This window comes from Amblyraja radiata, chromosome 14 (genome assembly GCF_010909765.2).
Source record: "Amblyraja radiata isolate CabotCenter1 chromosome 14, sAmbRad1.1.pri, whole genome shotgun sequence".
Classification (NCBI taxonomy): Eukaryota; Metazoa; Chordata; class Chondrichthyes; order Rajiformes; family Rajidae; genus Amblyraja; species Amblyraja radiata.
This window is the reverse complement of record NC_045969.1, coordinates 10,267,729-10,290,675: the sequence shown is the minus strand read 5'-3', so window position 1 is coordinate 10,290,675 and position 22,947 is coordinate 10,267,729. Positions and strand designations below refer to the sequence as shown.

Here is a 22,947-nt window from a genome sequence, read left to right as displayed (position 1 = left end):
TGGATATTGTTAAGGCAGAGATAGATAGATTCTTGATTAGTACAGGGGTCAGAGGTTATTGGGAGAAGGCAGGAGAATGGGGTTAGGAGAGAGAGATAGATCAGCCTTCATTGAATGGCGGAGTAGACTTGATGGGCCAAATGGCCTAATTCTACTCCTATTCCTTATAACCTTAAAGGGGAGAGAGGGAAGGGGGCCTGTCTCACCCCGGTCACTCCTTACTCTCCCCTCTCCCATCAGGCAAGAGGTACAGAAGTGTGAAAACACACTCCAGATTCAGGGACAGTTTCTTCCCAGCTGTTTTCAGGATATTGAACCATCCTCTCACCAGCTTGAGAGCAGTCCTGACCTTCCATCTACCTCATTGGAGACCTTCAAACTATCTTTAATCAGATGTTATTGAACTTTATATTGCTCTAAACATTCTACCCTCTATCCTGTATCAGTGTGGACGGCTTGATTGTAATCATGTATAGACATTTCGCTGACTGGAAAGCATGCAACAAAAAAAGCTTCTCACTGTACCTTGGTACACATGACAATAATAAACAAATAAACTAAACTAATCAAAATAATTAGAGGCATAATTCCAGGGAATGAGTTTGACTACCACAATGGCTACTGATCAAAATCACTTGCATCCATCATAATGAAGTGCTTTGAGAGGTTGGTTAGGGCATTAGTCAACTTCTACCTCAGAAAATAACTGGATCCACTTCAGTTTGCCAATCAGCACAATGGGTCAACAGAAGATGTTATTTCACTGGCTTTCCACTGTGTTCTGGACTAGCTGGATAACAGGAATGCACAGGCAGCACAGTGGGGCAGTGGTAGAGTTGCTGCCTCACAGCGCCAGAGACCCGGTTTCGATCCTGACTACGGGTGCTGTCTGCACAGAGTTTGTACATTCTCCCTGTGACTGATGGGTTTTCTCTGGGAGCTCCAGTTTCCTCCCACACATCAAACACGTACGGGTTAGTAGGCTAATTGGCTTCAGTAAATTGCAAATTGTCCCTAGTGTGTAGGATAGTGCTGGTGTATGGGGGGGGGGGGGGGGGGGGGGGGGGGGGGGGGGGGGTTGGGTTGGCGCGGACTAGGCGGGCCAAAGTGCCTGTTTCCAGGCTGTATCTCCAAAGTCTAAAGGAACACATACACCAAGTTGCTGTTCATGGATTGCATCACTGTGTTCAACATAATCAACCCCTCCAAACTCACGACCAAGTTTCAAGACCTTTGCAACCGCTTCCTTGACTTCCTCAGGAAGATACTCCCCCTTACTGACCATCAACACAGGTGCACTTCAAGGCTACGTGCTTAGCCTCCTGCACCAGGGGCCGAGTATAGGCCCAGATCCAATTGCTTCTACGTCCCACCTTTTTTGTTAAAGAATTAACTGCATTCCAAACAGTAGAGAACTGGTGAGAAAATTAAGTGTACCTCTGATCTGTTCAATGGCCTGGATATGTAGGAAGTCCTTTGCTAAAGCTTCAGCACAATATTCCTGCAACTCATTCAAGAACGTCCCAGTCCACTCCCGATTGAGCCACGAGCAGCAATCATCCGTAAACTTTGGGTGAAAGCCTGCCTTTTTCAACAACAAAAAATTGCAGGCAGAAACAAGAGCAGTTTTCAGCCACACGGAAAAATGCAGAGAGTCCGCAGAATAAACAAAGTCAAATCACAAGGCAACAAATATCGGACAGAGGGGGAAAAATACTCCTAGTACTGGAAATGAGTTTTGACTTAGCAGGCACCTCCAATGACGTGTGAAAACTGAATCTTATCAACATCTGATATAAAGTGAGGATTATTTGTGTGAGCATGTTAGAGGCTAAAGTCTACAGAAACTAAATCAAGGTTTAATATTTAACTAACCACCCACTAAGTACATGACACACACCAACACCTACTGGTAATACTTTCCCTTCCTATGATGTAATGAGTGCTTGAGCTGATTTTGTTTTGAAACAATTTCAGATAATGCTTGTTTAGTTTTGATTGATAACTCATGAATGAAAAGTAGAAAATAAGTGCTTTTCAAATGTGCTATTCCCAAGGATCCAGATAATGAAAAAAAAAGCATTGGCTACTGACAATTGCCTTCAACAATCATCTTTCCTTCCAGTAAAGCAATAACTACATTTAAAAATGGATCATAAAATCATTCAAACCATTCCAAAAGGGGTGTGAAGCCTCAGTTGTTTATTTTAATCCTTGCTAAAGAGCCTCTGCGTTATTTAGGAGAGAAGGAATTGGTTACAACAAACTGAAGAAACGTCACTCATTCCTTCTCTCCAGAGATACTGTCTGTCCCGCTGAGTTACTCCAGCATGTTATGTCCATCTTCGGTGTAAACCAGCATCTGCAGTTCCTTCCTGCACCCTGCATTACTTAACTGGAGCCAACATTGGCTTAGTATTGGAGGCAAGGGTAGTGGTGGATGGATATTTTCTCGACTATTCTTATTACCCTAGCCTATGAAGGCATTTACAGTATATATATTACAAACAGCGATGAACCGCTGAGATTGTTGCAGGTACTATAGCTGTGGTAAAAGCCTTCATAGGCATCAAGGATAGAAGTCTGGACGTCATGTTGCAGTTGTACAAAACATTGTATAAATTATCCTAAACACGAGATAACTCGCTAGGTCAGGCAGCATCTGTGGAGGGAATGGATGGGTGATGTTTTGGGCTAGGGTTCCTCTTCAGACTGATCGTAGCAGGGGAGGGAAAACGGGAAAAGATTGTTTGGATTGTGTTTGAAGTATTTTGCTCATTACAGGGCAGGGAGGAGGTGTGGCAATGGAGGCAATGTAGAGGAGATTCATTGGGATGTCATCGGGAATGAAGAACTGCAGTTGTAAGGAGAGATTAAATAGGCTGAGGTTCCTTTCACTGGAGCCTAGGAAGTTGAGGAATGATCTTGTAAAGGCGTAGAAAATTATGAACGGTACAGATAGGATAGTTAAATTCTTTTTTCTAGGGCAGTAGTGTCTAGAACTAGAGGGCACGGGTTTAAGATGAGAGGGACAAAATTTAAAGGAGTCTGAGGAGTAGGTTTTTCACACACAGAGTGGGTGGCTATCTGGAATGAGCTGCTGCAGGAGGTAGTAAAGGCAGATACGTCTGCAGTGTTTAAAATGCATGTGGACAGATACAGACAGGAAAGGCATAGAGGGATATGAGCCTGAGGCAGGCAAGAGGGATTGGTGAAGAGAGGCAGCATGATTGGTATAGACAAGTTGAGCCGGAAGGGCCCATTTCTGTGCTCTACAGTTTGGTGTAGCAAATATTTGAAGATCTTTTATTCTACCCGTGGAGTACACAGTTGGCCCTGGTGTGAATATTTATGGGATAAGGCCTCATTGTTGCAAAGTTGAAGACGTATAGCTTTCCCATTAATTCTCCTTTAACTGAGGGAGAATTTCACGTCCCAGAGGTCTTTTTTAGTGCTGTACAACTCACTTTCTCACTTAGAAAGTGGTAATTGAATCGCAAAAATTAAAGTCAAGGTCTACGGCTGCCCCATTGACACGGAGGATTCATTCCGTAATTGCCCCATGCGCACGCAAACCAGAGCCATGGCCATCCCATTAGCACACAGGCCAAAAACACATCATGCCTGAGCCACATCACAATTCTATTAACTTGCCTTATCACTCAATACCAAAGTACCTGGAAGTGTCAGAGACTAGAGGCCACAGCTTAAAGGTGAGAGGGGCAACGTTTAAAGGAGTTGTGCTCGGCAAGTTCTTTTACACAGAGTGTGGTGGAACGTGCTTCCAAGTGTTGGTGGTGGAGGCAGATATGATAGTCGCATTTAAAAGACTTTTAGTTAGGCACATGTATATGCAGGGAAAGGAGGGATATGGATCACGTGCAGGCAGATGAGATTAGTTTAAATGTGTAGGAAGGATCTGCAGATGCTGGTTTAAACTGGAGACAGACACAATAAGATGGAGTAACTCAGTGGGTTTCGACCCAAAACGTCACCTATTTCTTTTCTCCAGGGATGCTGCCTGACCTGCTGAGTTACTCCGGTTTTTTGTCTGTCTTCGGAGATTAGTTTAACTTGGCATCATATTTGATACAAATATTCCAGGACCAAGGGCCTGTTCCTGTGCTGTACTTTTCTATGTTAATATCACAATCTTCTCAAACATCACAGTATAAGTTGACCTAGCTTGAGGTGAGAGGGGCAACGTTTAAAGGAGTTGTATTCGGCAAAGGTTTTCTCTTTGGTAGTTGGCTAGCAGCCTGGCCCTTATTTCCCCATGCCTTTTGTGTGGAAAATGTAGATCTTGATTGTGCTGTTACATACATGGATGCCCAAACAACCTTGCTCCTCAATGGTTCCTGGTTTCTCACCATTTATTCTGATATGTTCAGATTCCAGGGACCACAGTGAGATAGTTGACTAGTTATTCTGATTTTGGTCAGATTGCCAAAGGAGGTTCAGTTTCGTTTAGTTTAGTGTTGAGATACAGCGCGGAAACAGGCCCTTTGCCCCACAGAGTCCGCGCTGACCAGCAACCCCCGCACACTAACACTATGCTGTACACACTAGGGACAATTTGCATTTATACCAAGCTAATTAGCCTACAAACCTGTCTGACTTTGGAGTGTGGGAAGAAACCGGAACTTCTTGGAGAAAACCCACGCAGGTCATGGGGAGAACGTTCAAACCCTGTGCAGACGAGCATCCGTAGCCGGGATCGAACCCGGGTCCCTGGCGCAGTAATGCAGCAACTCTACTGCTGCACTGTCGTTACACCGCATCTTGAAGGCACAAGGAACTGTTGGCAATGGGATCCTGAGCAAAACACAAAGTGTCAAGCAGCAGCCATAGGGGATGTTTTGGTGTCAGCACCCTTCTTTTCAGACGGAGGAGACTTGAATGGCACGCCGGAAAAAACTCCTGTCTTGCATCAAGAAATTTCCTGGGAATCGTTCCACATCTACAGTGAATGACAACACTTTCCCTTGCGATTACAGGAGAAGAGTTTGAGCGAGTGATGTATCTAGACATGGAAACGAGAGCCAAGCTGATGCCATAATGCCATAAAACTTCTGCTGAAAAAACTGTCTTGCTTTGTTGAGCTCATGATAAAACTCATAATAAATCCACTGCTGCAGAACCTTGTCACGAACTTGTTGCAAAACAAAAATCACTCTTAAAGAAATTGCACTCATCATACCCAGATGAAGGGGAAATATTTCAGCTTGTCAGGTGGTCCAGGTATCAGGCCTATAAATATAAGATAGTCAATAATAAATCACTATCAGATTAAAAATGAACTTCTTAACCCAGTTAGTAGTCCAAGTATAAGACATGTTATCACAATTAGTAATTCTCATATTTTCTTACGACTTAGGAGGACATTTGGTCTATTCAGGCAATGCCAACTCTCAAAACAATCCCAATCTCCAACTGGCTTAGTTTTATTTAGTTTAGAGATACAGCGCGGAAACAGGCCAATTCCCAACCACTAACACTATCTAACACTAACACGCCTACTTCAATTACTTCCTCTGGCCGTTCGGTCCATATACCCACTACCCTCTGTGTGAAAAAGTTGTCGTTTAGGTTCTTTATAAATTTTTCCCCTCTGACCTTAAACCTATGTTCTCAGCTTCTTGATTCCCCCCACCCTCAGAAAAAGACTTTGCATTCAACCTTTCTATTCTCCTCAATTTTACATGCCTGTATAAGATCACTCCTCGAAGGAATAAAGTCCTAGCCCACACCAAGGAATAAAGTCCTAGCCTGCCCAGCCTTCCCCTATAGCTAGGCCCTCAAGCCCTGGCAACATTCTCTGTAAATCTCCTCTGCCCTTTTTCCAGCTTAATGGCATCTTTCCTGTCACAGTATGATTAAAACTGAACATAATACTCGAAGTGCGGCCTCACCGATGTCTTGTATAGCTGCGTGGTACCCCAACCAGTGGGAGGCACAGTGGCACAGCAGGTAGAGCTGCTGCCTCACAGCAACCAGAGACCTGAGTCCGATCCTGACCTCGGCTGCTGGTTGTGTGCAATTTCCACATTCTCCCTGTGGTGTGTTCCCTGTGAAAACATGAAGAAACAACTGCAGTTGCTGGAAATCTGAAATAAAGACAAGAAATGCTATGAATGCTCAATAAGTCGGGGAATGTCTGTGAAAAGAATAAATGCTTCAGATCAAAGACCTCATGTCAGATCAGCACAGTTGGTAGAACTGCCGCCTCACGGCGCCAGAGACACGGGTTTGATCTTGACCTCCGATTATGTATGTGTGGAGTTTGGATGTTCTCCCTATGACCGCATGGGTTTCCTCTGGGTGCTCTGGTTTACTCCCAAATCTCAAAGACGTGCAGATTTGTGGGTTAACTAGCCTCTGTAAATTGCTCCTCATACGTGGGGAGTGGATGAGAAAATTAGATAGCATAGAACTAGTGTGAATGAATCAGCTTGGATTTGGTGGCTGAAGGCCCTGTTTTCATGCAGTATCTCTAAACTCTAAAATTCTTGCCAAAGAAGACGCCAGGAAACTCTTTGCACATCAGATTTTCAAAATAGTGGCAGAGAAATCAATAAAGCTGCATCCAAGGGGGATCAAGGTGACAGTTTGCTGCATACTTTGCTAAATAGCAAGATTGTGGGCTTGTTAGAAGGTCTGTATTTTGCTTAGCATTGCTGATTTAGAGTATGAGATTAGAAGATAACCTCTGAAGTCTCGGTGTGCAACATTAGCAAAATGTTGTGTTAATCCTAATGTATTAGTAAATATGCTGAAGGAAATTCTGTCCATTATTTTTACGGCAACGTTAATCAGAATTTGAATGGAAAAGGCCAAGACCTTTATTTAATAATGGCGATTTAGCGCATACTATTGGAATAGATATATGGAATAGAATATAAGACTAGACAATATTCACTATTAATAACACACAATGTAATTTCAACCCATAATTCAAGAAACATGGCAGCTTGAAGGTTATTCTTTTTACTGATTTTACCTTCAGGTCAAATTCTTGCAACATGAAGATTTCTACAAATCATTGCAAAGCCCCTCCTAATCCAAAGGAAAGCACCATTGCAAGCTCCCATCACACATTTCTTTGCCTAAAAACAATTATAAGGACTGAATTTCTCCCTGGAAAGACTGTGTGACCTATAGGTAATTCCAAACCCACGGCAACATGGTTGATTCTTGAGCAGAGCATGAAAAGCTGACGGAACTCAAAGGGTCAGGCAACATCTATGGAGGGAATGGACAGGCAATGTTTCGCGTTGGGACCCTTCTTTAAACTGATAGGACTAGGGAATAGAAAGCTGAAAAAGAGAGGTGGGAGCGGGACAAAGCCAGGTAGGTATTAGGTGAGTGCAGGTGAGAGGGCTTTGAATGGCAAATGGATGGATTGAGTGACAAAATGGTGAAAAGGAGATAAAAGGAGAGAAGAGGAGGAATGTAGTGTAAAGTTGGAGAGTAATGGGTGGAAAGGATCAGTGGAGGGGAAAGAGAGGGATACGGGAATGTGCACAGGAGGGGAAAGGAGTTGGATGAATTGGAGGTGGGTGGGGAAATGGTGGGAGAAAGGGGAGGGAGGGTGATTACAGGAAATTGCAAAATCCAATGTTCATGTTGTTGGGTTGTAAGATGAGAATGTGAATATGAGGAAGTGGAATATGAGATGCTGTTCCTCCAGTATGCGTATGGCCTCACTCTAGTAATGGAGGAGACCAAGGATGGAAAGATCAGTGTGGGAATGGGGAGGGGAGTTAACATAATGGTTGACAACAGTGTGTCTTCATGGTTAGTTCTTAACTACCCTCTGAACAGCTTAATCAACTTATCCAATTCAAGGATACTACGTAGAATTAAAAAATTAAAAATATATTGCTGTTGAGATGGCATGACGCAAGAACAACAAAGACAGGTTAGTAGAATCAAAGCAGCAGAGTTTAATGTTACATGGAACAAGGTCTTTCTCACCCAATGTCTGAGCCAGTTCTTTGATATAGCTTGCTCCCATTGCAGTTCTCTACGTCTACCCCCAGAGAGTGGTGAATCTCTGGAATTCTCTGCCACAGAAGGTAGTTGAGGCCAGTTCATTGGCTATATTTAAGAGGGAGTTAGTTGTGGCCATTGTGGCTAAAGGGATCAGGGGGTATGGAGAGAAGGCAGGTACAGGATACTGAGTTGGATGATCAGCCATGATCATATTGAATGGCGGTGCAGGCTCGAAGGGCCGAATGGCCTACTCCTGCACCTATTTTCTATGTTTCTATACTATCTACATATTATTTTTTTCCTTCAGGTTTTTATCAAGCTTTCTCCAGCGCTGAATTTCCCCAGGGTCAAAATTGCAATAGTTGTGCCAACTCAATGGTGCCCTCTGATGATCATCTTGTTGTAATTCTTCTGGTTGACATTGGGATAGAGGTTATAATAATCAAGGCAAATGCATGGATCTTCCAGCTTTCATTTCCAGTTACCTATCTGTCCTTATTCTGGCACCCATGGTACAGAACATTATATATATGGAATAGAATATAAGACTAGACAAAAATCTTCAAATTCTCTTTTCCTCAGGCAACGGATGACAATTCCTGTAGTGGGTTTTGTCAACAGTGGTTGTCCTCCATGACATAAGAAGGACAAATTCCAAAATCTGCAAACTTGTCCCAATTAATCAGGATCTCGTCATGAATCTTCAATATTGTGGAGTGGCCTCGTGCCATGGAGTCAGATTGGTCAAGGACCTTTATCTATTGAATGCTGATTGAAAAGCTTATCCTCTCACAAGCTTTGGTGAAGGAATCAGCAATGGTTTGGAGCTTGGCCTCCAATTATGAACAAATATAAGTGACACCTGCATGTTACAACCTGAGGAATAAAATTGTTATGATCTTGGTTCAATGGTTTAATGGTACTTTATTGTCACATGTACAGAGGTACAGTGATTTTTTTTGTATACAGTTCAGTACAAGTATCACTGTACATGAACACTTAGATACCTCTTAGATAAGCATCTCTGATACACTACAAGTGTATCACTGTACGCTGAGACAGTGTACAGAGTTGCCAGTTTTGGGGCCATTTTCAAGTCCCAGTTGTATGTGCAGGGTTCTTGGCCTGTCCATGAAGGCCTGTTGTCTTGTCAGCATTGTAGAGTCGGCCTGGCCAAGCGTAGCCATGGTGCCCTCCACCGCTGCAGGCCACGTCCGGTCGACGAGCTAGGCCTCGTCCAGCCAAGCCCCTGGCTGTTGCAGGATGTCCAGCGGCCCACTCCACCGTCGTGGCACTGCACTGGCTCCCACAGCCGGTCTGCTGAGCGGCCCTCCATCCGACTTCCTCCTCTACGGGCAGGTGAGCCAGGCCTTCTGCCGTGAAGAGATGATCAGCCTTGCACCTCTCGACCACCTTCGCCAACTCTCGCCTCTTCTGGGCGGGTCCCCGGTCCGCAGCAGGCGAAACGGGCTTTCCAGGCGGGTCGAAAATGTAACTTTCTCTTTTATTATGTATATTAGTCTCTCGTGACAGGGAGCTCACTGAAAACGAGGTGTAGCCTTGCAGTGAAAAAGATTCAGAAGGGTGGTAGGTGCAGGAGCACAGCCTTACTTGACCCCAATATACAGAGGTTGGGTCCCTGCAAAATCCAGAACTGATTATGCATTACTTGTTATCATGGGGCAGAAAAAGCTTGATGATACATTTTTGAGGCCAAGAAGTTTGAGGTGGGTCTTCCTTAGTCCCTTATATTTGTTAGAGTCAATAATTTTGGAATCGCCTGGAACAGATCTTTGTATGGTGGTATGCAACATATTCACAGATAGAAACGGTTGAGTAACAGTAAGAAAGATGGCTACAGGTGAGTTTATCATTCACCCATTAAAAAGGTATTGCGTTTATGCTCATCTTTCACAATCTCAGGATGTCAGAAAAGCTTCTTGCAGCTAATTGTGTACATTGAAAGGGTAATCACAGTGCATTTCAGGAAACAATCACAGACCTGGCAGTGGAAGTACTTAGCTTTGAAGAAATCCAGAATTATGATCAGATATTATATGGCACTTTGTGCTGAACAAAGCGCAAGCCAGGAATTGGAAAATTAAAACCCAGGTAATTAGGGTTCACCTGGGCTTTATGACGTTCTGCTAATTGAAGTAAAGTCAGACCATGTTGCATACCTTCCTTCATCAGGGTCTAATTTGCCTTGCTCCTTCTGGATTGCTTCATTTTTTCTCCAGAGCTCTCCCTAAATACACCCTGGTGACCTTTCAGCTTAGTCTAACATATAATGTGTGCTCGTTACAAGCTAAATGATCTCTCTGGACTCGGAGGAAGCCTCTTTGGTGAGAACTGTACTTGTAAGTCAATGTCTGTCCAGAAAACAGACAGAAACATTAATTGCACAATACAATTAACATTAGATATAGTGTTGGGAAATGGAGTGTTCCCACAACCAGCAATATTATTTAATTTAGAGAAACACCATGGTAACAGGGCACTTGGCCCACCAAGTCACACCAACCATCAACTACCCATTCACTTCCTGCACACCAGGGAGCAATGGTGCAGAGACCAATGAACCTACAAACATGCACGTCTTTGGGATGTGAGAGACAGCTGGTTGCAATCCCACGTGGACACAGGAAGAACGTGCAAACTTCACACAGACAGCACCCAAAGGCCTGGATAGAATGGATGCTGAGATGATGTTTCCACTAGTAGGAGAGTCTAGGACCATAAGGCATAGTCTCAGAGGAAAAGGACATATCTTTAGAAAGGAGATGAGGACAAATTTCTATAGTCAGAGGGTGGTGAATCTGTGGAATTCATTGCCACAGACGGCTGTGGAAGCCAAGTCATTGGGTATTTATATAGATTCTTGATTAGTAAGTGTGTCAGGGGTTATGGGAAGAAGGCGAGAATGGGGTTGAGAGGGAAAGATAGATCTGCCATGATTGAATAGTGGAGTAGACTCGATGGGCTGAATGGCCTAATTCTGCTCCCATGACTTATGAACTTATGAAGGTCAGGATCAAACCCAGATGTCTGGCACTGTGAGGTTGCAGTTCTACACGCTGTGTTACTGTGCCGCCCAGCATAGATGACAATCTGAAGAATGTTTTATTGGGTTGAGGGAGAGTTAATTTGAAAGGCAGATTTTCTTAAACTACTGACCTCATCAACGCTCCAGTGATGTGTCCACGTGGAGAACAGTTCTCTGGAAAGGGTCTTGAATACAAAATGTTCTGACACAGAGGCCAGATCACCACCGCTGAGAAGCAGCCAACGGGAGCCATCATTCGCCAGTATTATCAGTATTGATGAGAGACAATCTAAAAGCGATCTGGACAATTGAGCATCCCTGTGGATCTTCAGCCATCACATCGACCTAATGATGCTAGGACTTTATTTAATTCCTGCCTTGATGCAGTGATTCACTTACCTTCAGCAAACGCCTGCTAAGCATTCCATCGCCAATAATCTATCTGTAATAATTGTGTGCACCCATCCTTGTATTAGTAATGCACTGAGCACAGTAATTCTGTACAAGGCCTCAGTCAAAGGAAGCGGATGGCAGTGAACATAAATATATTATTTTCTACATCAGCAGTACTAAGCAATGTGCGTTCTTTAATCAATTTGGGAATTGGCATATGTAAAGTGCAGTCAACAGGAGTACAGCGCTCCCTTCTCCCACTCCATTGTCATTAAGCGTATTAAGGATGAATGCATTTGCACTTATATGTATAATATGCATCTGTTTAACATTCACCACTGTCAGCAGTCAAATTTAAATCCCTGTGCAGAGTAGAGGAATCGCGAACCAGAGGGCATAGGTTTAAGGTGAAGGGGGAAAGATTTAATAGGAATCTGAGAGGTAACTTTTTCACACAAAGAGTGGTGGGTGTATGGAATGAGCTGAGAGCAGGTAGCTGAGGCAGGGACAATTGCAATGTTTAAGAAACAATTAGACAGGTACATGGATATGACAGGTTTAGAGGGTTATGGGCCAAACACAGGCAAGTGGGACTAGTGTAGATGGGACACGTTGGTCGGTGTGGGTACATTGGGCCAAAGGGCCTGTTTCCATGCTGTTTGACTCTATGACTCTCTCCTGGAATCTGGGTTTAGCTGAAATATATCACATCAGTGTAACAATAATAGTAATGTTTATTTTTGCCATTCCTTGGAAATGTGAATCATTCAACCATTATGGGCGGCACAGTGGCGCAGCGGTAGAGTTGCTGCCTTACAGCACCAGACACACAGGTTCAATTCTGACTATGGGTGTTCTCTGTATGTAGTTGGTATTTTCTCCCTATGACCACGTGGGTTGTCTTCGGTTGCTCCGGTTTCCTCCCACATCCCAAAGACGTAGAGGTTTGTAGGTTAATTGGCGTCTGTAAATTGTAAATTGTTCCTAGTGTTGGATGGAACCAATGTACGGTGATCGTTGGTTGGCATGGACTCAGTGGCCTGTAGGTCCTGTTTCCACACTGTATTTCTAGACCGAACTTAAAAAAACGTTAAAGAAAAATCAAACGTAGGCAAAAATACTGGAGGAACTAAGCAGGTGAGGCAGCATCTATGGAGAGAAGGAATAGGCGATGTTTCGAGTCGAGACCCTTCTTCAGACTGATGCCGGGGGGAGGGTGACAGGAAAAAGAAAGAAAGAGGCGGAGACAGTAGGTTATGGGAGAGCTGGGAAGGGGAGGGGAAGGAGGGAGAAAGCAAGGACTATCTGAAATTAGAGAAGTCAATGTTCATACCGCTGGGTAATTTCTCTAATTTACACAAAATACCAAAGTAACTCAGCGGGTCAGGCAGCAATCCTGGAGAGAACATGGATAAGTGACATTTCGGCTCAGGACTTTTATTCAGACTGGGATAGGTAACGTTTCAGGTCAGGACCCTTCTTATTCATTTTACCAGACGTGGGCATCTCTGGCCAGACAAGCATTTATTGCCTATCCCCAATTGCCCTTGAGAAGGTGGAGATGAGCTAAGCGCTATTATGCTTTTGGAGGAAGTGTTCTGAAAATGGCGACAGGCAGGGATTTGCAGGAGTTAAACTTAGAGACAAAATAATATGAATATGGTTCAATTTAAGACTGGAGGCTCTTCACCCTGGTGCCGGGGTAGTTAGGGCTTTAGGAGAAGCTTTTGTTGGTTTAGGCCATTAACTGCAGTAAATCGTATGGTTGGTGCGTACTGTAGCTACTGTGCACAAGTGATGGAGCAAGTGTGAGTTGTGGGCAATGGCAGGGTCCCAATCAAGCAGGCTGCTTTGTCTTGGATGTTATTAAACTGATATACTGTAATTATATGAAGCATTATGTGTGCTGTGGAACAGAAGGATTGCCCGCGTTAAGCTGTTTAGTTTTTTAATTTAAACTTTTCCAAATTTAAATTGGGGAAGACTTGAATGGGAAGCAATTTTCAGCAATCTTGCAGCTATTGAGGCGTTTCACTCCAGCAGTATATTGAGAATACTCCCACTCAGCCATGTCAGCAGATAGCAAAGTGTGGAAGCAGTGCATCTGAATTGCCCACACGTCCCCAGGGAGAAGATTTCATAAATTGACCTCTGGTATAACACAAGCTGGATGCAATGTTAAGCTTGTCCTACACTGCTGCAGCGTGGAAAGAATGCCCTCTGCTGTCCTGGGAAGAATTTCACCATAAGATTAAATTAAATAGTACACTAATTCCATACTTCCAGCTGAAATGTGTGCTTAAGACTGTAACACTGTTTTCTATTATATTTCAACCTCCCACCTGCAGTATGAACTAATTAAGCACCAATTTATGGTATAGGTTTAATATAGTCATAGAATTATAGCCATACAGCGTGGAAACAGACCCTTCAGTCCAACTTGCCCACACCGACCATCATGTCCCATCTGCATGTCCCACTTGCCTGTGTTTGGCCCATGCCCCTCTAAACTTATCCTATACATATATCTGTCTAAATGATAGTACCTGCCTCAACTACCTCCACCGGCAACCCTTTCCACAGACCCACCACCCTTTGTATAAAAAAGTTAGCCATCAGGTTCCTATAAAATCTTCCCCACCTTAAACTCCAGTTCTCGATTCTCCTACTCTGGGCAAGAAACTGTGCATTTACCCGATCTATTCCTCTCATGATTTTGTACGCAGTCCCTGATAAGATTTCTTTTTTCACTCAGACTTTAAATTAGGTTCCTTCAATATGAAGATTTTTCGTTGATGCAGCACATACCTTAAAGTGACATCATAAAAACTGATATCACCTTCCAATTGTTGATATGAATACATAAGGAACAGGATTGGGATTTGGCCCTTGGAGCCTGCTCTGCTAGTCAATAAAATTGTGGCTGATAGGATAATTGGAGGAGGAGCCATCTTGGGGAACGGCTGCTAACCAGCAGCCGTCCGTTTAATTCACTTTTTTTTTGTAGTTCTAGTGAGTCCTGTGTTTTGTTTGTGGGAGAAATAGACTTTTAATGTGGGGGGACGGGGGTAACTATATTTCTAGGTCCCTACCTGGTCGGTGAGGCAGCTTTTTCTCCGGGCTGCCCCGTCGACCCGTCCTCGAGGCCTACCAGCGGGCGTGGAGCGCCGTTTCCTGGCGGGGACCGCCCAGCACCTCGGCTTCGATGGCGGCACAGCGCTGGAGCGCTATCGCGGAGCGGGCGATGCCTTGCCTGGGTCGCCGCGCTGGATCGACGCGCTGGAGCTCCGGTGAGCTGGACCGCCGAGTTCAACACCTCCGGGCTGCGGGTCTGCGGAGCGGAGCGGGCGGCGCCGACTTCAACATCGGGAGCTCCAAACCGGCGCGGCCTTGTCGGCTTCGGAAGCCGCGGTCTCCGGTAAGGAAGCAGCCGTTCCAGGTGGCCCAGCCGCTGAGAGGACTCTCCCGGCGCCGGGGCAACAGCACCCGGCCAGAACGGCCAGGAACATCGGGCCTCCGTAGAGGCAATAGCGGAGGCCTCAATAGGCCTGACTTTGGGAGAACTGGGGATGGGGACTGGACATAGTGCCTTCCCCCACAGTGGTATCCATTGTGGGGGGATGATTTTTGTGTGTAAGTGATTATTTTAGTTTGTGTCCAAGATGGCTGTCGGAAGGGAGAGTGTACGCTGCTGCTGCTCTCTCTTCACATTGTGTTTTTGATTTTTTTGTCTTTGGATCGAATTCTGTCTTTAATTTGTGTATTTGGTGATGTCTTTATTATTTATTTTACTCCGATTATATGTTTTTTACTCTTGTTAAATTCTGTAAGGTGTCCTTGAGACTTTTGAAAGGCGCCCATAAATAAAATTTATTATTGTTATTATTAATTGGTCCTAACTCCATCCCCCACCCCCCCAACCCCAAATAGTTCAAAAATCTATTGAATTGAATTTGAATTGATTTTATTAGGGGCAGTGCATATTAATAAACATTTGCATGTAATATGCAAGATTGTAGCCAGTAGCTAATTTCCATCTTTAGTCCCAACACAAGGTAAACACATCCCAAACAAGGTAAAAACAAAAGACAAAAACAAAAACAAAACAAACAATAAAGTAAAAAAGTAACAATAAGAGTACCATAGGATAATTTTAAGGTAGATTATGATTGCAGTTTTGATTTTGCAGTAACCATGTTTTTAGATATTTGGTAAATGAGGTAAGGGTTGGCAGATCCCGTATGACGCATGGTATCGCGTTCCAGGTCTGCAACGCTCGATATGAAAATACTGACTGCCCAAAGACACTTTTCCTAAACGGGACTATACAATCACCCCTGGAGGCTGCTCTTGTCGACCTATTTGTGTTTTTCTTTATGAAGTCCTTTAACGGAGGTGAGGCTAGTCCACGGAAGATTTTGTAAACCAAAATCGAGTCCGAATATTTTATTACGTTTTCCCAGCTCAGCAGATCAAATTTCTTCAGGATGTTACAGTGATGGTACATTCTGGGCTTTTTGTCAAGAGTTTTTAGGGCTTGTTTATAAGCAATTTCAACAGACTTTAGTGTGGACTTACATGCCAGTGACCAAGTTGTTATACAGTAGGTCATGTATGGCACAATCATTGCATTAAAGTATAGTTTGGCTGAATCAATAGTTAAATTATTTCTAATTTATCTAAAGTTGGACAAATTAAATTTTATTAAATTTACTGTTCTTTTCACCTGTTGTTTGAAGCAGAGCTGTGAATCGATCACGATTCCTAAATATTTAAACTCATGTACAATTTTAAGTTTTGTTCCATGTACAAACACATCAGGATCTCCATCAGTACTTGCCTTTTTGGAGAAAAACATACAGACAGTCTTTGACACATTAAGATGTAGATCAGAAAACTGCAACCAGTTTGACACATTAATCATAGCAGCTGATAGGTCTTGTGCAGCTTGATGTTTGTTTTTGGCATGTACATACACAACTGCATCGTCAGCATACATCTGGCAAGTTACATTTGATGTACAGCTACTTGGTAGATCATTAATGTACAGACTGAATAATAGCGGTCCCAAGATTGAACCTTGAGGTACACCAAGAGGGTTTTTAGAAGTTGCAGATTTACTGTTGTGCACTCTAACACATTGTTTTCTCTGTACCATATATGACTCAATCCATTTCATCGTGCTCAAAGAGAGGTTAAAATAGGACAATTTGGTCATCAAGATCTGGTGGGTCACAGTATCAAAGGCTTTTCGTAAATCAAGCCTTTAAAGTATTAAAGGACTAATTTAAGATAGGCACAAAAAGCTGGAGTAACTCAGCGGGACAGGCAGCATTAATCTCAGGCTTGATACATCTCCGGACTTGGTATCGAGATATGCAAATACTTTCAGCAATGCAACATATGGAAATTACTGGTAGTCAAAAGAGCCCTGGTGACAGGAAACCAGACTGCGTTCTGCAGAGTTAATGATGTTTACCTTTCTGCAATGACCTTCACGCACAAAATATATATTGCGGAAGAACATTCCTCCTCTTGGAGAGGGTCAGGGGAATTATTAATGTTAGCAATGCTTATTCATTCAGGGGCAAGGGGAAAGATTGAGAACTTGAAATTAAAATTATGCGTTGGAAATGTTTGCAAAAAAGTATTAAAGGACTAATTTAAGATAGGCACAAAAAGCTGGAGTAACTCAGCTGGACAGGCAGCATCTCTGGAGAGAAGGAATGGGTGACATTTCAGGTCGAGACCCTTCCTCAGACTCAATTTAGTTTAGTTTAGGGATACAGCGCGGAAACAGGCCCTTCAGCCCACCGTGTCCGCGGCGACCAGCGATCGCTGTACACTAACACTATACCACACACTGTGGACAATTTACTGAAGCCAATTAATCTACGTCTTTGGAGTGTGGGAGGAAACTGGAGCACCCGGAGGAAACCCACGTGGTCCGCACCGACAGCACCCGTAGTCAGGATCGAAGCCGGATCTCTGGCCCTGCACCACAATGCAGCCTCAGTGTGAAGGTGTGAACCATGGTGGAAAAGTAAAATATCTCCTGTCTCACTTGACTACGTCTCATAAAGTGTGCGCCCTTGAGCTGAATCAAAGCAACGAGGCCACCGCGGGGTTAAAACCCGCGGTAATTCGGGAATTAAAATATCCAGCAAAGTCCTATGTAACCCACTCCGTTCAGAAGATCATTGAAAGGACTTGAAAAATTACCCTTTTCAGATATTGTTGGCTTCAATCTAGACACAGATTTAGCTTTCATTTGAAAGAATAAACCTTCCCAATATGCAGCATGGCTCCTTGCCACTGCTTCGTTGACTGGATTTTAGGACAGAAAGATCAGACATTTGGCTCTCACAGGCCTGATCTGCCAGTGAATTGAATACGGCTAAGCTGAGCAGCTACTCAACCTTCTCATGATTGACAGTGGTGCATGATAGTCAGAGGGTGGTGAATCTGTGGGATTCATTGTTCAAGCCAATGGATATTTTTAAGGCAGAGATTGATAGATTCTTGATTAGTATGGGTGTCAGGGGTGATGGCGAGAAGGCAGGAGAATGGGGTTTAGAAGGAAAAATAGATAGATCAGCCATGATTGAATAGCGGAGTAGACTTAATGGGCTGAATGGCCTAATTCTGCTCCCATAACATGAACTTATGAGGATACAACTGATGTCTCACAGCATCAGAGATCCAGGTTTGATCCTGACTTCAGAAGCAGTATAAAGTTTGTACATTTGCTGATGCTAATATATAGTTTGTGCTACATTACAGAAAATATGTTTTTTAGGAAAGGTGTTAGCGTTATATGAAAGATGTCGTCAAGCTGGAAAGCGTGCAGAGAAGATTTGCCAGGATGTTGCCAGGACTCAAGAGCCTGAGCTATAGGGAGTGGTTGGGCAGGCTACGACTTTATTCCTTGGAGCGTAAGAGGGTGAGAGGTGATCTTATAGAGGTGCATAAGAACATGAGAGGAGCAGATAGGATAAATGCACAGTCTTTTATCCAGAGTGGGGAATTAAAAACCATAGGCCTTTGGTTAAAGGTGAGGGGGGAAAGATTTAATATGAACCAGAAGGGCAATTTTTTTCATAAATGGTGGTAAGTTTTTGGAACAAGCTACCAGACGTAGTTGAGGTGAGTACTATCACAATGTATAAAAACATTTGGACAGTACATGGATACACTAGGTTTAAAAGAATATGGGCCAAATGTGGGCAAGTGGGGTCAGAGTAAATGGGACATGTTTGTCGGCATGGACAAATTGGGCTGAAGGAACCACTTCTGCACCTTATAACTCTATAACTTATAGAGTCATAGAGCAAGGAAACAGGGCCCCAGCTGATCCATGCTCAGCAAGATGCCTTAATATGCTAGTCCCATTTATCACTGTTAATAAACTATCCAAATTGTTCATCCCAGTTTGGCAAAATAATAAATCAGGGAAGGTAGTGCATCCGTGGATAACAAGGGAAATCAGGAATAGTATCAAAGCTAAAGATGAAGCGTACAAATTAGCCAGAAAGAGCAGCCTACCAGAGGACTGGGAGAAATTCAGAGACCAGCAGAGGAGGACAAAGGGCTTAATTAGGAAAGGGAAAATAGATTATGAAAGAAAACGGGCAGGGAACATAAAAACTGACTGCAAACGTTTTTATAGATATGTGAAGAGAAAGAGATTAGTAAAAACAAATGTAGGTCCCTTGCAGTCAGAAACAGGTGAATTGATCATGGGTAACAAGGACATGGTGGACCAATTGAATAACTACTTTTGTTCCGTCTTCACCAAGGAAGACATAAATAATCTGCCGGAAATGGCAGGGGACCGCGGGTCAAATGAGATGGAGGAACTGAGTGAAATCCAGGTTAGCCGGGAAGTGGTGTTAGGTAAATTGAATGGATTAAAGGCCAATAAATCCCCAGGGCCAGATAGGCTGCATCCCAGAATACTTAAGGAAGTAGCTCCAGAAATAGTGGATGCATTAGTGATAATTTTTCAAAACTCTTTAGATTCTGGAGTAGTTCCTGAGGATTGGAAGGTAGCTAATGTAACCCCACTTTTTAAAAAGGGAGGGAGAGAGAAAACGGGGAATTACAGACCGGTTAGTCTAACATCGGTAGTGGGGAAACTGCTAGAGTCAGTTATTAAAGATGGGATAGCAGCACATTTGGAAAGTGGTGAAATCATTGGACAAAGTCAGCATGGATTTACGAAAGGTAAATCATGTCTGACGAATCTTATAGAATTTTTCGAGGATGTAACTAGTAGAGTGGATAGGGGAGAACCAGTGGATGTGTTATATCTGGACTTTCAGAAGGCTTTCGACAAGGTCCCACATAAGAGATTAGTATACAAACTTAAAGCACACAGTATTGGGGGTTCAGTGTTGATGTGGATAGAGAACTGGCTGGCAGACAGGAAGCAAAGAGTAGGAGTAAACGGGTCCTTTTCACAATGGCAGGCAGTGATTAGTGGGGTACCGCAAGGCTCAGTGCTGGGACCCCAGCTATTTACAATATATATTAATGATTTGGACGAGGGAATTGAATGCAACATCTCCAAGTTTGCGGATGACACGAAGCTGGGGGGGCAGTGTTAGCTGTGAGGAGGATGCTAGGAGGCTGCAAGGTGACTTAGATAGGCTGGATGAGTGGGCAAATGCATGGCAAATGCAGTATAATGTGGATAAATGTGAGGTTATCCACTTTGGTGGCAAAAACAGGAAAGCTGACTATTATCTAAATGGTGGCTGATTAGGAAAAGGGGAGATGCAACGAGACCTGGGTGTCATGGTACACCAGTCATTGAAAGTAGGCATGCAGGTGCAGCAGGCAGTAAAGAAAGCGAATGGTATGTTGGCATTCATAGCAAAAGGATTTGAGTATAGGAACAGGGAGGTTCTGCTGCAGTTGTACAGGGTCTTGGTGAGACCACACCTGGAGTATTGCGTACAGTTTTGGTCTCCAAATCTGAGGAAGGACATTATTGCCATAGAGGGAGTGCAGAGAAGGTTCACCAGACTGATTCCTGGGATGTCAGGACTTTCTTATGAAGAAAGACTGGATAGACTCGGATTGTACTCGCTAGAATTTAGGAGATTGAGGGGGGATCTTATAGAAACTTACAAAATTCTTAAGGAATTGGACAGGCTAGATGCAGGAAGATTGTTCCCGATGTTGGGGAAGTCCAGGACAAGGGGTCACAGCTTAAGGATAGAGGGGAAATCCTTTAGAACCGAGATGAGAAGAACATTTTTCACGCTGAGAGTGGTGAATCTCTGGAACTCTCTGCCACAGAAGGTAGTTGAGGCCAGTTCATTGGCTATATTTAAGAGGGAGTTAGATGTGGCCCTTGTGGCTAGAGGGATCAGGGGGTATGGAGAGAATGCAGGTACGGGATACTGAGTTGGATGATCAGCCATGATCATATTGAATGGCGGTGCAGGCTCGAAGGGCCGAATGGCCTACACCTGCACCTATGTTCTATGTTTCTATCCCTCCAAACCTTTCCTATCATTGAGCCATAGAATCATACTGCTGAGAAACAGGGTCCTTCAGTCCATCTCGTCCTTGCCAACCAGGATGGCCCATCTAAGTTACTCCCATTTGCCCATATTTGGCCCATATCCCTCTAAACCTTTCCTATCCATGCACCCGTCCAAGTGTCTTTTAAATACAATTTTAGTACCTGCCTCAACTACCTCCTTTGGCAGCACGTCCCATACACCCATTGTCCTCTGAGTGACAAAGTTGCCCCTCAGGATTGTCTTAAATCTCACTGACCTGAAACATATGGCCTCTGTTTGTGATTCCCCTTTCATAGGTAAAATATATTGCATTCACTCTATCTATTCCCTGCATGATTTTATACCCCTCTATATGAAGATAGAAACAAGGGTGGTCCTTTGATCTTGGCTGATGGGTCTAACTGTATTCAACCAAACTCTAATAATAATAATAATAATAAATTTTATTTTTATAGCGCTTTTCTAAGACTCAAAGTCGCTTTACAATAGTAACAGACAATAGCAAACGGAGAAGCGGCGAACAAACAGCGCCAGCGTCCTCTCCGTGCAGCACATAAAGAAAGAATACAGACATAACAATAATAGACATTTAATCGGAATAACATATAATCGGAATATAACAAATAATAAAGACATCACAGAGACACAAATTAAAAACAGAATTCAATCCAAAAACAGAAAATCAAAAACACAGTGTGAAGAGAGAGCAGCGGCAACCAATTCGTGCCAGCGTCCACTCTCCCTTCACGGCAGCCATCTTGGACACAGACTTACAAGACTACAGTTAGACAAAAAAAATCATCCCCCCACAGTGGATAGCACTATGGGGGAAGGCACAATGTCCAGTCCCCACCCCATGTTCACCCCAAAGTCAGGCCTATTGAGGCCACCGCAATTGCCTCTACGGAGGCCCGATGTCCCTGGCCGTTCTCACCGGGTGGTCTTGCCCCGGCGCCGGGAGAGTCCTTTCGGCGGCTGGGCCACTTGGAACGGCCGCTTTCTGGTTGGAGCCCGCAGCTGCCGAAGCCGACAAGGCCGCGCCGGTTTGGAGCTCCCAGGCTCCAGATGACAAAGTCGGCGCCGCCTCTCCGCAGCCCGCAGCCCGGAGTTGTTGCTCTCGGCGGTCCAGCTCGCCAGAGCTCCAGCGCGTCGCTCCAGCGCGGCGACCCAGGCAAGGCATCGCCCGCTCCGCTCCGCACCAGCGCTCCAATGCCGTGCCGCCGCCGAGGCCGAGGTGCTGGGCGGTTCCCGCCAGGAAACGGCGCTCCAAGCCCTCAGGTAGGCCACGAGGACGGATCGACGGGCAGCCCGGAGAAGAAGCTGCCACACCGACCAGGTAGGGACCTAGAAATTAGGTTTACACCTACCCCCCACATTAAAAAGACCATATCCCCTACAAACAAAAAACAGGACTCAGTAAAAACTATAAAAAAAACGGATTTAAAACGGACGGCTGCTGGCTAGGAAACTCTAGAAACTCTAACCTAAGGAATGCATGTAGAAACTTCAGGGGCATCTTGTGTTGGTTTATTAGTAAACACAATGCAAAAGAAGATTATTCCTCAATATTGAAACAAAACCTTCAGTACAGCAGCAAAGAGTCGATCAAATTTCTAATGTTGTAATATTAATGGATAGCTCTATTGGTCATTTTAAAATAAACAAGCCTCCTTCTTTAAAAGAAGGGCAGTAGAGCTAATAGGACTTGATGTTTCAATCGCTGTAGTAAGTCGGCACTCTTGATATTGGCAGTGGGATTGGAGTGGTGAAAGGTAAGGTAGGTACTTCATCAGCGTCATCAGGTGGGCACTCTCCTTCTTGACGTTTCATTGATAAGCCCACAACGTTTCCAGAGGGCTCAACGGTGATATCTGGCGTCCCAGTTACTCAGTTCCATACCCTCCTGTCTTCATCTTGCAGCCCAATTGTTGGGCTGCAAGATGAAGACAATGGCACAGCAATATTATACCACCGGCT

At 44.1% G+C, this 22,947-nt stretch overlaps 1 protein-coding gene across 1 annotated transcript in view; it reads right to left on the bottom strand.

Annotated features, from left to right (window-relative positions):
• The window catches only part of igsf5 (immunoglobulin superfamily member 5), a 61,727-nt gene extending 59,962 nt beyond the window's left edge, over positions 1-1,765 (bottom strand). Inside the window, exon 1 of the mRNA XM_033032506.1 lies at positions 1,438-1,765. The gene's annotated coding sequence lies outside the window, so the exon portion shown is untranslated. The remainder of the gene's footprint in view (positions 1-1,437) is intronic.
• Positions 1,766-22,947: the final 21,182 nt, after the last annotated feature.